Raw genomic sequence first — 17,291 nt, 5'->3', positions numbered from 1 at the left:
TTCGATAGCAAAATTCAGTTTTGACAGCAAAATTCAGTTTCGACAGTTAAGTTCAGTTTCGACAGTGAAGTTCAGAGATGAGCGGCTAATGTATTTTACATCTAGCACTTTGTGGTTACGTATTTTTCGTCATGTATTGGAGATGCTATTAGAATTCCACTCAGGTTAACGTTGTTCATTGTCTCTCTTTGTCCTGCTTCAGCCTCGGCGTCGTACAACTCATGAGAGCTGCTCCAATGACGAAACCCTCCATCACAGCGGAGCAGTACCTCGGGCTCCATCTCCAGACGCCTAAGATCTTCTTCCCCTCTTTCGATAACAAAGTCAGCCGGAGCATCCTCATCAGCCAACCCAATCATGCTGAGATCGACATGGCTTCGCCAGAGAGGTTGTATACTTGTTGCATCTCTTTTTTGCTCTACATGTTATATATATTGTCCACTGAGCACACAAATTTGTTCCTTTAGTGTCTCCTTGAAAGAAAAAACGTAGGAATTTTAATTTTCACTTGTCCTCCTTTTCAAATTCCTATTCATGAAGCACAAGACTAAGAGATAGTAGCATAATAGCATTATAATCGTACATTTTCTCGTGGTTTGACTTAATCTCACCATGCTTCTTTGCATCCTGTGATCTTCCTTGTAAAAGGCATGAGAATTTACTAAATGGCACGAGCATGGTTTTCTAGGCCGTTCTTGTGGACCCTTTCATGCATCGATTGTTTGAACTTGAATTATGCGCATTAATGCCGAGGAAATGCACATAATCCCCTAAATATGGCAAATGAACCCAGAAAAGTGCCAAATTTTAACACGGTGATTTGCAGGTTGTATGCTCATCATAGAAAAAAACTCGTGGACAAAGGACAAAGGAAATTTGGATCCCCCTTCAATCTTGGTGATTTCCCCCTCGAAACCATGAAACTTCCTTGGTGATGGTTCGATTTATGAAAGGCGCGCATCACGACATAAGGAAAACATTCTGCAATTTTTACCAGGGCATGGTGAGGCCATACCATGGCACCATGCTAGGCATCATGTCTTCCAACCATGTGTTTCATTTTTTGTATAGTTGTTAACCGAGTAAACGACGCATTTATGGTTGACTATTGTCACACATTTCCTCGAAATATCTGCCCATTCCTTATAAAAGGCATGAGAATGTGCTAAATAACACGGGCATGGTTTTCTAGACCGTTCTTGTGCACCTTTTGATGCACCAATTGTTCGAATTTGAATTATATCCATTAATGCCTAGAAAATGTACATAATCCCCTAAATATGGTAAATGAGCCCGGGAAAATGTCAAATTTGAACACATTCCATTTGAGGCAATTTGTTGATCGTTGGAAAAAACTGAATGACAAACTAGGACGGAAATTAGGATTCCCCTTCAATCTTGGGGATTTTCCCTCTCGAGCATGGAACTTCCTCGGTGATGGTTCAATTTATGAAGGATATTAACAAATTCCCATCTGCCACATAACCGCGGGCACGACCCTCGAAAGTTTATACCCTGCAGGGGTGTACCAACTTAGCCCATCACAAGTTCTCACGGTCACTGAAGGATATTCCTTCTCCCGAAACAACCCGATCAGACCCAGAATCCCAGTTACAAGGCATTTCGATAATGGTAAAACAAGACCAGCAAAGCCACCCGACTGTGCTGACAAATCCCACTAGGAGCTGCACATATCTCGTTCTCAGGGCACACCGGATAGGTCAAGCTATGAGGAAAACCAACCCTTGAGTTTCCCCAAGGTGGCCCCACAGGTTGCCCAGTTCGGACCAACACTTGGAGAAGCACTGGCCCGGGGGGTTAAAATAAAGATGCCCCTCGAGAGAATGACTCTCAAGGGAAAAGTAATAGGTGGTGGTGAGGCGAATGTTAAAACTGTCAAAGGGGGTCCCATAACCCAAACTGCGTTAGGAACGCAAAATCAAGGAACATAACACCGGTATGACGGAAACTAGCGTGGCAAGAGTGGAACAAAACACCAGGCATAAGGCCGAGCCTTCCACCCTTTACCAAGTATATAGATGCATTAATTAAAATAATAGATATTGTGATATCCCAACATATCCATGTTCCAAGATGGAACAATCTTCAACTTCACCTGCAACTAACAACGCTATAAGAGGGGCTGAGCAAAAGCGGTAACATAGCCAAACAACGGTTTGCTAGGAAGGTGGGTTAGAGCCTTGACATGGCAATATGGGAGGCATGACAAACAAGTGGTAGGTAGCATGACATAGCGATAGAGCGAACAACTAGCAAGCAAAGATAGAAGTGAATCGAGGGTAATGGTCATCTTGCCTGAGATCCCGCAAGGAAGAAGAACGAGTCCGTGAAGAAGACAAACAGATGTAGCCAAACGAATTCTCACAACTCCAAAATGAAACCGAAGCTAACGAGAGAAGCAAACCAGAAAGAAGCAGACAACATGGCAAACAACCAAACATAATCATGGCATGATGCACAATCAAGTATGATGCATGTCCGGTTTAATCATGCATGGCATGGCAAGGCAAAGTGCAACAAACAATACTACAAGTTAAGTGGAGCTCAATATGCAACGAGTTCCATATTGACGAAACACCACATGACTCATTTAGTTCTCTCTCGGTTATGTACTCAACAATATTATATGTTATTACACATGACAAGGGGTGAAGTATAATAAAACTATTCTATCTAGGCAAGTTTAAATCAGGCCGGAAATAACAAACAACAACTCCGGAAAATCCTCATATGCAAATTTTAGAGTTGGTACTGTTCTGCCCTAAACACAATTTTAGAGTTGTTAAACATGCAATGTAATGCCACCATGTTAATCTATGCATTTTTCTAGACAAGATGCGTATAAAGTTTATTAAATTTGGAGCTACGGTTATTAAATTATGAAATAAAACATTTTAACATGGCATATGAGCAAATTTAATCAAACAACTTTTTAACCATTTTAAACATGGGTGAAAGTAGCATATTATAAAACTAGACAAAATTCTAAGCATTTTACATATATGAAGTTTTTACATATGATGCACGGTTTGTGAGATATGATATGCATGAACAACAGGGGATTTTCTGCAAAACTGATTTTCTCTGGAAAATAGACAAAATCGCCAGCGCAGAAAAAACATAACATGCCGCATCTAAAACTGGGCTAAACAGGAACATGAGCGCAGCATAACAGGAATTGTACGAGGCGAGGAATAAGCTGGCGCTCACCAAGGGCCCATTGGGCCGGCTCGGTGATGAGGCTGAGAAAACCTGGGCGGTCCGGGGCGGTTCGTAGGTTCGGGTGGACCAGGCCGGTGAACCGGACGAACCGCGCCGGTTCGCCGGTCGAGGGCGGTTCGCGAGCGGGGCGGAGGCATCGCCGTCTCCGGAAACAGCAGCGCGGCAGCAGGGGGCTCCGGCAGGGCTGGAGGAGGCCAGGCAGGCGGGGCAAGGCGGATCTGGCCACTCCCGGCCAGATCCGACTGGCGGAACCAGCGGTGGCGACGTGGGCGACGGGATCTGGCCAGCTGGGCTCGCTGGAGATCCAAAGCGGCGGCGGCGCTGCTGTCCCAAGTAGAGAGAAGAGGGAGATTAGGGAGCAGGGAGAGAGCGGAGATGGAGGAGACAGGGTCGGGGTGAGGTCGACCTGGTGGCAGTGCAGAGCACCTGAGCGGAGGTGGTCGCCGGCGGCGACTCCGGTGGGAGGAGGCCGGCGAGGGCAACGCGGTGGTGCGGGCGAGCTTGGGGTAGCCACGGGGAGGCGGAGCGTTCGGGCGGCGGGGCAGATGGGCTGGCTCAGGCCTAGATCAGCCTCAGGCAGGGCGCGCTTGGGCCTATTGAGCCACGGCGGCGCGGGAAGGTCAGGGGACGACGTGTCCTACTCTAATTGGCTGGAGGCGTCGGCGGGAGGTGGCGCGCCCACTGGCGACTCGCCATGTGGCGCTGAGGAAGGTGGCCGGCGCGGAATGCGATGAGGGCGGCGGCGGCTGATGATTGAGGCACGGAAAACAAGGTGGGAGGTTGCAGGAGGCCAAAAATGGAAGGGGGGTTTATATAATGAAGGGGATAGGGTTAGATGGTTTTGGGGGTTTCAGACCCTTCGATAACGATTGGACGACACCAGACGCGGGGGGACTTAGGTTGGGTCTAGGTGGGCTGGTTCAGTGGGCTGTCTGGACGGTCTCAGGCTGAGAGGAGAGAAGAGAAGACAGCCCGGCAACAGTTTCCGGAGACCGAAAATGTCCGACGATAGACCGACTATACTGCCGCTATATGTTTAATGGTTGGGCTATCAAACGAGCTCTGAATGCGACGAAACTTGATAGGCGGTCTATCTACACTATAATAAGACCGCACGCCAACTTTCAACCCATTCCGAGAACATTTTCCAGCCACTTGTAAAATACTATTTCGGACGTGCCGCGGGCGCGTGCGAGTGTGCCAAGGCTCAGAACAGACAATCGAGAGAACTGGGGGAAACCGAACGGATGCAAGTTTTGAAAACATGATGATGCAATGTACATGATGACATGGCAAGATGCAACACGCAAGTGAATGACAAGGCAACAACAACGAATAACTGGAAGACACCTGGCGCATCGGTCTCGGGGCATCACAACACTCCACCACTACAAGAGGATCTCGTCCCGAGATCTAGGATGGCACCGGAGAGACACAGAAAAGGAAGAGGAGAGGTAAACTAAGTTGCTTCTTGTACAAACGAGTGAAACCAATGAACCTTGAGAGGTTAAACAAATTGAAAGAAAGAATACAACAAAGACGAACAAAGTTGAAAACACTCCGTTAGAAAAGAGGAACAAGGAACATTACGAGAACCTTGTAGGTTGAAAGACATAAGAAGGGTTACAATGGACAAGAAGTACATGCAAGCACTCCGGTTGAAACGAGATGTTCAGGGAACGATAAAGATCAATTATGACAACACTCCGATTGGCAATGGAAGGCATAGAATATGAACTTGGCAAAATGAAAGCACTTGGATGATACTCCGGTTAGAAGAGGAATGATAGACACAACACTCCGGTTAAAACAAGATAGAGGAGGAATAAGAATGATATAATTTTACAGAACTCCGACTATAAATGGAAGGAATTGAACATGAACTTGACAAGATGAGAGGATACTTGATGAAATCAACAACACACTGCCCCCGGAACTATTGAAAGAATGACACGAGGGGTAAGAAAGATCTCAGACAGCACTCTGATTAAGAATGGAGGCAAACTTGATAAGATGAGAGAACTTGAATGGAGGACACGACACTCCGGTTAAATGGATAAGCATGAAAAGAACGTGGTCCTCACAATCCGAGATGATGAGTGAAGAGAGCAACATCACAATGCCTCCGGAAGGAAGAATAGAAGATATATCATTGCAATAATAGAATGGAGAAGAAAATGCCAACTTCTACCACAAATGAGTTTGGAAAGCGCCCTTCCAAGAAGGTTATAACGGAGTTGTTGGAAACCCAACAATGAAATGAATAAGCTTATAGTGGGCTTATGGAAAACTTCTCAAAATTGAGGCGAAATTCTACCACTACGGAAATAAATAATATCATTGATAACACCAACGAGATGAAAAAACTTCTTCCACCAAGATGATAGAGAGATAACTAGGATCATTGATAAGCACCACAATAGCAACATTCCTTAGGGACGGCTTTAGGTGAAATATGACCCAAGATAACTCCAATGAAGAGATTGATGGGTTCCAAAGGACCTCCTGAACAAAGAGAAAATGATGGGTTTAAAATATCTCATTCTTAACAACTTGTGAATCATGAAACACAAAAATAAATTGTCAAGAATGACATAACACCACCTCAAAAGATAAGGTAGAAAGAATTGCACTTGAATGTAAAATGAAGAATGCTTGAACTCCTCAAAATAAAACATGTGTTGAGCACCCTGTTAAATTTTGAGTATAGCTTGGTGGATCATAACTTCGAGAGAAATCTTGAAGAACAATTGAAGAATGAAAAGAATCCTTGATGAACCACCATGTAGAGCCTCCATGAAGAACTCCGGTAAGATAAAAAGATGGTCGCAAAGAAAGGAAGCTTGAAAATAATAAAATGAAGCCTTGCAATGATTTAGATGGAGCTTCGCGACGAGATAAAGCGGAAAAACTTGGAACTCCAGAAAAGAAAAGATGAAGCATCTCGAACCGCAAAATGTGACATGATGAACAGTCTGGAAAGAAGAAACTATATCACTTGGATGAAACAATAGTAAGAATTACGTTATGCATATACTTCACCAATTTAAATTGATGACAAGCAATAGATTTGGCATACCACTTATTCTCATAGAAAGGATTAAGAGAGATGTAGCATAAACTTGAGAAGGTCTTGATGGATCCCCCGGGGGATTTGCAAACAACGAATGAATTGATACGATGACGAAGGAGGAGAAATCTTGAACGAACCACCGTAAGAACTGAAAATGAATGTAGCAAAGACACAATTCACCGGGAAGAATTAGAAAACGACGTTGATACTTGAGGGAATATAGTTACAAGAGAACGAAGAGATCATGAACTGATTAGAGGATATTTGAATGATGCACCAGTAAGATTTGGAGAACGAGAGATGAAAGCTGGAATGAATAATTATGTGAGGATGGGCTCCGGAGAATCAAACTGAAAAGACACCTGAATTGCTCCGGATGGGTATGAAAATAAATCCCACAATCAAAAACAATTATGAGAGGATGGCATAAAGCTAGAACCATGAATCTTTGGGAGAACGGGTAAGGATTTAAGAGGAACTCTTCTTCGGTCTTCAAAGTCTGAGAATGATGACGAGAAACACCCCCATGAATTGTTGAGGCACTCTGGAAACAAAATTAGAAAGGTTGAACCAATGATGAAAAGAATTTGAAAGATCTTGGAGAAAGACATTTGACTAATGACAACTCATACTTACGTCAAACTTTGAAATGAATTTGGGAATAGCTCCGGGAAAATTAGAAGAGTCAGGTAAGATTCTGGGAAAAGACCTATGGGTTAAGGCCCACTCAAAGATACATCGTTGAACGATTTTAAAAGAGATATTGCGCCGGTTGAATTAAATGACTTGAATTAGATAACATCCTCGAAATAGCTTGAACGGATTAAGAATGGAAATGCGAATCTTCTAAGATATCTTCAACATTACGGAACAAAAGAATAGAGAGTGGTGAATGATTAATTGGTGTACCAGGATGAGAAAGCATTTGAAACGAGGAAAGGATATGATCGACAAATCTTGAATTGAATCCACTGGAGAAGAAAAAGAACGAAGAATAATAAACTTGAAGCTCCGTTAGTATCTTCCTGAGAATCACCGGATAAGAACATTGACGGAAAAGAAAGAAGAGACTTCCCATCAATAAAAGGATACTTTATTAATAACTCTGGCTCCATGAATAAAAAGGGTGGGAGTGCGGGAAAACAAAGGCAACTTGGGGACGGATGAAATGAACAATGTTGGGAAAATTGAGGGGCGATCTTGCGAATGGGGAGAATGCTAGGACCATGTTGAAGAGAAGCGCACCGGTTGGAAATAGAATTGAGATGACAATCTCGATAAATAAGAAGGGTTAGTATTCACATAGGAATATGAGAACACCGCTTAGGAAAGGTATGGATCAACACTTGACATCGAAGCAACTCGGATACCACAACTGAAAACAAAACAAAGGATTGGCTTGCAGAAAAAGCCGGAACAAACATATGATAGAGATTTCGTCCGAAATTTTCGTGTTCGGGCCCACACGGGCTCGATCGTACAACACCATCATGTACAAGGCAGTGCACATGACATACGAAGTGTCCCCGAGTCAGCATAGCCGAGGACTCTTTAAGACACAACGATACCACTGTAAAACCAACTGTGGATAGGCGGACCACTAGACGTCGAACCTCAATCTCATATCATGCATCTGTCGGAAAGATATCCTAGGAGCTACTTGAATTCCCACCTATAAACTCCCGAAACTTTCTGGTTATGCAATCTGGTGTTGGGGATACAGGGGAAGCAATATATCTCACCCAAACTAAACAATCCCTACATCCAGCTATATCCATCCGTCAACACATAACCAAGAAAACTATGGAAATCATGTACCTCAACCTTTGAAAAGCATCCGTTATACGAGTTATGGCAATACTCCCGAACTCCTGCCCCAGTACTGGGTGGCATCGAGGTTATCTCACCAACAACTGCATAAAAGAGATTTTCGATGTCGGCGAACTCAGGTATTCCAAAACTGCAATGATAAAATTGTGACAACAACACCTCGGAGGTCAACTCCCCGGGACATTGCCTCAACCCCTAAATGTTAGGAGGCACCAAGAACAATGTTCTCGTCACAAGAATATTAGAAAAATCCCAAGATACCCGCGTGATCCTAATTTTTTTAGTGAAATTTTAGGAGAGGAAAGGCAAAACATCTATGTCAAGAGACCTCACCAGAGCGACGAAGGGAGTGAGGAGTAAAAAGAATCCTACTCTCCAATATATATAATCCTAAGACTCAAAACATTTTGTTCTAGACTCAACAACGTCAGCGATTCGATCAAGCAGGGGGCTCCTAAGTCGGGGATGGCTCTGATTACCAACTTGTCACACCCACGATGCGGCTATATCTCCCACGTGTCGAAGCACGACTTAGAGGCATAACCGCATGGTGGTTTTGTCGCAAGAGGGGTAATCTTCACACAATCCAATGTACTGAATAAGAGAGGGATAAAGAGTTGGCTTACAATCGCCATTTCACACAAATAACAAGTTAAACATACATCATCCAGAGTATAATCAAGGTCCGACTATGGAACCAAAATAAAAGAAGACATCCCCAAAAGCTAGATCCCCGATCGTCCCAACTGGGCACCACTACTGATCATCCGAAAAAGACACATAACATCGACCAAGATCTTCATCGAGCTCCCACTTGAGCTCGGTTGTGCCACCTGCACTAGTATCATCGGCACCTGCAACTGTTTGGAAGTATCCATGAGTCACGAGGACTCAGCAATCTCACACCCGCAAGATCAAGACTATTTAAGCTTATGGGTAGGATGTGGTAATGAGGTGGAGCTGCAGCAAGCGCTAAGGAAATACGGTGGCTAACAAACGCAAGTAAGAGTAAGATGAGAAGCTACACAATGGTCGTGAAGCTACAAGTGATCAAGAAGTGATCCTGAAACTACTTATGTTCAAGCATAACACAAGACCGTGTTCACTTCCCGGACTCCACCGAAAAGAGACCATCACGGCTACACACGTGGTTGATTCATTTTAATTAAGTTAAGTGTCAAGTTCTCTACAACCGGATATTAACAAATTCCCATCTGCCACATAACCGCGGGCACGACTCTCGAAAGTTTATACTCTGCAGGGGTGTCCCAACTTAGCCCATCACAAGCTCTCAGGTCAACAAAGGCTATCCCTTCTCCCGGAACAACCCGATCAGACTCAGAATCCTGGTTACAAGACATTTCGACAATGGTAAAACAAGACCAGCAAAGCCACTCGACTGTGCCGACAAATCCCGATAGGAGCTGCACATATCTCGTTCTCAGGCACACCGGATAGGTCAAGCTACAAGGAAAACTAGCCCTCGAGTTTCCCCGAGGTGGCCCCGCAGGTTGCCCGATTCGGACCAACACTTAGAGAAGCACTGCCCCGGGGGGTTAAAATAAAGATGACCCTCGGGAGCGCGACTCCCAAGGGAAAAGTAATAGGTGGTGGTGAGGCAAATGTTTAAACCAAGGTTGGGCCTTGCTGGAGGAGTTTTATTCAATGCAAACTGTCAAGGGGGTCCCATAACCCCAACCACGTTAGAAACGCAAAATCAAGGAACATAACACCGGTATGACGAAAACTAGGGCGGCAAGAGTGGAACAAAACACCAGGCATAAGGCCGAGCCTTCCACCCTTTACCAAGTATATAGATGCATTAATTAAAATAATAGATATTGTGATATCCCAACATATCCATGTTCCAAGATGGAACAATCTTCAACTTCACCTGCAACTAACAACACTATAAGAGGGGCTGAGCAAAAGCGGTAACATAGCCAAATAATGGTTTGCTAGGAAGGTGGGTTAGAGGCTTGACATGGCAATATGGGAGGCATGATAAACAAGTGGTAGGTAGCGCGACGTAGCGATAGAGTGAACAACTAGCAAGCAAAGATAGAAGTGATATCGACGGTAATGGTCATCTTGCCTGAGATCCCGCAAGGAAGAAGAACGAGTCCATGAAGAAGAGAAACGGATGTAGCTGAACGAATCCTCACAACTATGAAACGAAACCGAAGCTAATGAGAAAAGCAATCCGGAAAGAAGCAAACAACATGGTAAACAACCAAACATAATCATGGCATGATGCACAATCAAGTATGATGCATGTCCAGTTTAATGAGGCATGGAATGGCAAGGCAAAGTGCATGTCCAATTTAATGAGGCATGGAATGGCAAGGCAAAGTGCAACAAACAATACTACGTTGGAGCCGCACATAGACTTAACCTCTCATGACATCTTTTTCATCGGAACTCTAGACTTGTCTCCGCCCGTAAGTTCCAAACCTCGTGAGCCTGCGGACGCCGAACTTGAATGTTTATCGATCTTCAAGTTCAGTGCCCGAGACGTATTCCAGCACTCGCCTTTGGGTGATGTGCTAAACTCGTTAAAGAAGTTGTCCTTGGCAAAGGACTCACAGCCGAACTATATTCGGTTCGAACTAGGGTCTGGCGGTGGAGAATTTTGCTTCCCACCCGCCACCCACTTCATCACCACGGTCGAGGATTTGACCGACACACTTGATTACGACTCCGAGGACATCGACGGTATGGACGACGATGCCGGAGAAGAAGAGGCCCAGAACCCGCCGTTCATCGGACGCTAGACGTCCACTTCCTCGTATGATGTATACATGGTGGATGCACCAAAGGAGAACAGTGGCAATGACAAGGAAGATCCAGCCGAGGATAATGTTGGGGAACGTAGTAATTTCAAAAAAATTCCTACGCACACGCAAGATCATGGTGATGCATAGCAACAAGAGGGGAGAGTGTTGTCTACGTACCCTTGTAGACTGGAAGCGGAAGCGTTAGCACAACGCGGTTGATGTAGTCGTATGTCTTCACGACCCGACCGATCAAGCACCGAAACTACGGCACCTCCGTGTTCTAGCACACGTTCAGCTCGATGACGATCCCCGGACTCCGATCCAGCAAAGTGTCGGGGAAGAGTTTCATCAGCACGACGGTGTGGTGACGATCTTGATGTTCTACCGTCGCAGGGCTTCGCCTAAGCACCGCTACAATATTATCGAGGATTATGGTAGAGGGGGGCACCGCACACGGCTAAGAGAACGATCACGAAGATCAACTTGTGTGTCTAGAGGTGCCCCCTGCCCCTGTATATAAAGGAGCAAGGGGGGGAGGCCGGCCGGCCCTTGAGGTGCGCCCAGGAGGGGGGAGTCCTCCTCCTAGTAGGAGTAGGACTCCCCTTTCCTAGTCCAACTAGGAAGAGGGAAGGGGGAAGGAAAGAGAGGGAGAGGGAGAGGGAAAGAGGGGCCGCGCCCCCCTCCCCTAGTCCAATTCGGACTCCCCATGGGAGGGGGCGCGCCACCTCCTGGGCTGCTGCCCTCTCTCTCCCCTCAGGCCCACTAAGGCCCAATACTTCCCCGGGGGGTTCCGGTAACCCTTCCGGCACTCCGGTTTTCTCCAAAATCACCCGAAACACTTCTGGTGTCTGAACATAGCCGTCCAATATATCGATCTTCATGTCTCGACCATTTCGAGACTCCTCGTCATGTCCGTGATCATATCCGGGACTCCGAACAACCTTCGGTACATCAAAATATATAAACTCATAATGAAACTGTCATCGTAACGTTAAGCGTGCGGACCCTACGGGTTCGAGAACAATGTAGACATGACCGAGACACGCCTTTGGTCAATAACAAATAGCGGAACCTGGATGCTCATATTGGCTCCTACATATTCTACGAAGATCTTTTATCGGTCAGACCGCATAACAACATACGTTGTTCCCTTTGTCATCGGTATGTTACTTGCCCGAGATTTGATCATTGGTATCTCAATACCTAGTTCAATCTCGTTACCGGCAAGTCTCTTTACTCGTTCTGTAATACATCATCCCGCAGCTAACTTATTAGTTGCAATGCTTGCAAGGCTTATGTGATGTGCATTACCGAGAGGGCCCAGAGATACCTCTCTGACAATCAGAGTGACAAATCCTAATCTCGAAATACGCCAACCCAACAAGTACCTTCGGAGACACCTGTAGAGCACCTTTATAATCACCCAGATACATTGTGATGGTTGGTAGCACACAAAGTGTTCCTCCGGTAAACGGGAGTTGCATAATCTCATAGTCATAGGAACATGTATAAGTCATGAAGAAAGCAATAGCAACAAACTAAACGATCAAGTGCTAAGCTAACGAAATGGGTCAAGTCAATCACATCATTCTCCTAATGATGTGATCCCATAAATCAAATGAAAACTCATGTCTATGGTTAGGAAACTTAACCATCTTCGATCAACGAGCTAGTCAAGTAGAGGCATACTAGTGACACTATGTTTGTCTATGTATTCACACATGTATTATGTTTCTGGTTAATACAATTCTAGCATGAATAATAAACATTTATCATGATATAAGGAAATAAATAATAACTTTATTATTGCCTCTAGGGCATATTTCCTTCAGATAAACCTTCCGAAATACAATCCAAGCGTCGGCGTCAGCGGCGCCGCTCTAAGTCACGTCGCAGTAAAGACAACAATACCGGCACAGGAGAAGATAATACTCCAGATGGTGCCGAAGACAATGAAGACCCCGTTGAAATAGCTAATGAACAAGATGAACGGGAAGATGGGCAGGCTAGCCGTGGCAAGAAAGCCACGCACAAAGACTCAGAGGACGGAGGTTATCTTCCGCTCTCCAAGGATGAGGTGAGCCTCGGCACCGATGATTTCATCGTGCCTGAGGAACCTCTAGAGCAGGAGCGCTTCAAGCGCCAGCTAATTGCCACGGCAAGGAGCCTGAAAAAGAAGCATCAACAACTTCAAGCTGACCAAGATCTGCTCAATGATAAATGGACGGATGTCCTAGCAGCCGAAGAGTATGGCCTCAAGTGCCCAACCAAAAGCTACCCAAAGCGCAAATTGCTACCTCAGTTTGACGAGGAGGCGCCAAACTACATACCTCCATCGTACAATGCGGCTGACCGATCACCACATGGTCGAGACAAAACAGCAACTCACGCCGAACACCAGCCAGCCCCGCCTCTGCGCACAGGTAGAGGTAAATTAGCCCACGGTCATACATATGACCTCCAGCAAAACCTAAACAATAAAGCAGGACATAATAGATCAATCTACGGATCGCGAGGACGCGCCTCGACACGCGAGATGGCCACCTATTCGGACATGACAAACTTAGTCATGCGCGGGCTGAAAACCACAGCCAGACTCCATTAGAGCTACATCGCGATATGGCCCGATATAGAGGCGCCGCACACCCTCATTGCTTCACCGATGAGGTCCTGGATCATGAATTCCCAGAAGGGTTCAAACCCGTAAATATAGAATCATTCGACGGAACCACAGACCTCGCGGTGTGGATCGAAGACTTCATTCTCCACATTCATATGGCCCGCGGCGATGACCTCCATGCCATCAAATACCTCCCTTTAAAACTCAAGGGGCCAGCTCGGCACTGGCTCAATAGTCTGCCTGCAAATTCTATTGGCAGCTGGGAGGACTTGGAAGAGGCCTTCCTCGATAACTTCGAAGGTACATATGTTCGACCTCTGGACGCTGATGACTTAAGCCATATAGTTCAATAGCCCGGAGAGTCCGCCAGGAAATTCTAGACTAGGTTCTTAACTAAAAAGAACCAAATCGTCGATTGTCCGGATGTCGAAGCCCTAGCAGCCTTCAAACACAGCATCCGCAATGAATGGCTCGCTCGCCAACTTGGCCACGAAAAGCCAAAATCCATGGCAGCCCTCACGGCACTCATGACCCACTTTTATGCGGGCGAGGACAGTTGGTTGGCCTGTAGCAAAAGCAATGCAAGCGATGCCAGCACCCCTGAAGCTAAAACTAGCAAAGACAAGTCTCGACGCAACATCTACAAGCGTCGAAACAACAGTGATAACACCAAGGACACGACAGTCAATGCCGGATTCAGGGGCTCTAAGTCCGGTCAGTGGAAGAAGCCGTTCCAAAAGAACAATTCAGGCCCATCCAGCTTGGACTGCATACTTGATTGTCCGTGCCAGATTCATGGCACCCCAGACAAACCACCCAATCATACAAATAGAGATTGTTGGGTTTTTAAACAGGCCGACAAATTACACACCGAAAACTGGGAAAAGGGATCGCAAAGCAAGGACAATGATGAAGAGCCCCAGCAACCGAACACAGGGGGACAGAAGTAGTTTCCTCCTCAGGTCAAAACGGTGAACATGATATACGCTACCCACATCCCCAAGAGGGAGCGCAAGCGTGCGCTCAGGGACATCTACGCGATAGAGCCAGTCGCCCCAAAATTCAATCCATGGTCGTCATGCCCGATCACTTTTGATCGCCGGGATCATCCAACCAGTATCCATCACAGTGGCTCAGCCGCACTAGTCCTAGACCAAATTATTGATGGGTTCCACCTGACTCGCATCCTTATGGACAGAGGTAGCAGCCTCAATCTGCTCTATCAGGATACAACGCGAAAAATGGGCATTAACCCATCTTGGATCAAGCCCACCAGGACCACCTTCAAAGGAGTCATACCAGGTGTAGAGGCCCACTGTACGGGCTCAATCACACTAGAGGTTGTCTTCAGATCTCCGGAAAACTTCCGAAGCGAGGAGTTAATCTTTGATATCGTCCCCTTCTGTAGCGGCTATCACGCACTGCTCGAACGAACCGCGTTCGCTCGATTCAACGCGGTACCACACTATGCTTATGTCAAGATCAAGATGCACGGTCCACGCGGCGTCATAACAGTCAATGGAAATACGGAACGCTCCCTCTGTACAGAAGAGCACACAGCTGCCTTAGCAGCAGAAGTACGGAGCGGCCTTCTCAAGCAGAACCTTAATTTGGCTGCCGAGCCCATGGACACCGTTAAGAGGGTCTGGACTACTCTACAGCAGGAGAGCTCGGCTCGTCAGGAGCTCGATTAGCAATCTGGCCTCCGTTGCAGTTCCGATCAAGTGCTGGCATTCGTGCTGCACGTACATAACTATGCACTCAAAATCCCATGGGCATCGACGGAGGCATAGCTAGCTTGTGGTCTGTAGTACGGCTCAACCGACATCAGATACACACATACTTTCACTTTTACTTGTTTCCTTTTCAGGTCTCAATCCCACAGGCACCATCTGATGGCCTGGTCATCGGTCCTCTTGAAGGATAAACACACCAAGATGGCGAGAAACATAGACATATGGGGGACTTTTTAGGTGATTCCGTTAACGATAACTTTACCTGTTTTTCAGGACCCACATGCAGCTCTCCCTTGGTTTTGGCATGTCAAATAGCTTGTTGCTTATCGCACTACCTGTATCAATGCGCTTTGATGTACTAATTAAATTACAATGAGAACAGTTTGTGGCTGGAGCTCTAGGACTCCAGCTTTTTACCTTCGTACCTTTTCTTTTTTTTTCAGCTCCCCTGTGGATAATCCTATCAGGTAGCACCTGTACACTTTGGTACGCTCGATGCTTGCCAGGGGCTTCATAGCACCCCACATTACGGCAACAAAAGTCTGAACACTTTTTATAAGTATAGTTCGGCACCCCGAATTTAGCATTATATGCGTTGGCTCCGAATCATGTCTTTGGTCAATAGTTGGGTTGCCCGGATCCTGTGCTTGCTCCCTTACATTCCATTATATCGGTAAGGTAGTAAAGGGAGAACTACTGCGATTGTGCCTTGGTTTATCCAAAGGAGCACCTCAGTAGAGAAAGCTGAAAACTGACTGCCATGATGCGGCGAGAGCCGGTCAGCTGTTCGGAGGTTGCAAATCGTTGGAGATTTCTTCCGCATTACGTGAAGGATTGGTACTTCCCGATCAGACGCTTATAGCACTCTAGTTCGGATACTAGGGGTTGCGCCCATGTTTTTATTGTCGCACTCCTATGGCTAAGTGAGGGCATTACAGCCGCATAGTCCGGTTGCCTGGTTCGTTGCACTAAACAACTCCTTCAAGGACCATCTAATTGGATCAAGATTGTTTAGATTCCATCTCGAACACCCCCATACTACCTACGTGGGGGCAGAAGCCGACGACTATTAACCCTCAGATTTCATACAACACGGCCGCACAGGAAGTAAAAATTTAAAAACATAACAAGCATTATATTGCATAAACACTTTGTTTTTATCATACAAGGCAGAGGGAGATCGCATACATTCATTCAAAGATAGTGTCTTTCACACAATGATCCGCAACAATGTGGGATCCCTCCAGGACACCATCAAAATACAACTCGGGTCAGCGGTGCTCCTTGCCCTCAGGTGGCCCCTTGGTCATTAGCTTCTTGGCATCCATCTTCGCCCAGTGCGTTTTGACGCGGGAAAAGGCCATCCATGCACCTTCGATACAGACTGACCGCTTTATAACCTCAAGCCGGGGGCAGGCATCAACAAGCCGCTTCACAAGTCCGAAGTAGCTGCTAGGTATCGGCGCAGCAGGCTATAGTCGGACTATCAGCTCCTTCATGGCTAGCTTGGCCGCCTTGTGCAGCTCGACCAGCTGTTTTAGCTGGTCGCTGAAGGACACCGGATGTTCGGGCACAAGATATTGAGACCAGAAAAGCTTCTCCGTAGAACTCCCTTCCTTGGCTCGATAGAACTTGGCAGTGTCTGATACGCTGCACGGCAAATCCGTAAACACCCATGGAGAGCTCCAAATTTGGGTAAGTAAAAGGAACGCTTCCTTCATAGACTTGCTTTGCATAATGAAAGCCTTACCCGCCACGATCTTCCGAGCCACCTGGATTTCCTGAAGGGCGCTTTGGGCTTCGGATCGAGCCTCTTACACGCTCTGGTGGGCCTTCGCAAGGTCGGACACTTGCGTCTTGGAATAACGCTCCAAGGACTCGCACTTCTTGACGACGTCCTGGAGCTCTTGCTGAACCTCACTGACTCGGGCCTTGTTCTTCTCGCGTGCGGCGTGTTCCTTGGCCGCTTTGTCCTCGGCCTTCTCTAACGCCTTCTTGAGGGCCGCCACCTA

The sequence above is a fragment of the Triticum aestivum genome, chromosome 2A, assembly GCF_018294505.1.
Source record: "Triticum aestivum cultivar Chinese Spring chromosome 2A, IWGSC CS RefSeq v2.1, whole genome shotgun sequence".
NCBI classification, from domain to species: domain Eukaryota; kingdom Viridiplantae; phylum Streptophyta; class Magnoliopsida; order Poales; family Poaceae; genus Triticum; species Triticum aestivum.
The sequence above is the reverse complement of the archived record's forward strand: the minus strand, read 5'-3'. Positions refer to the sequence as shown.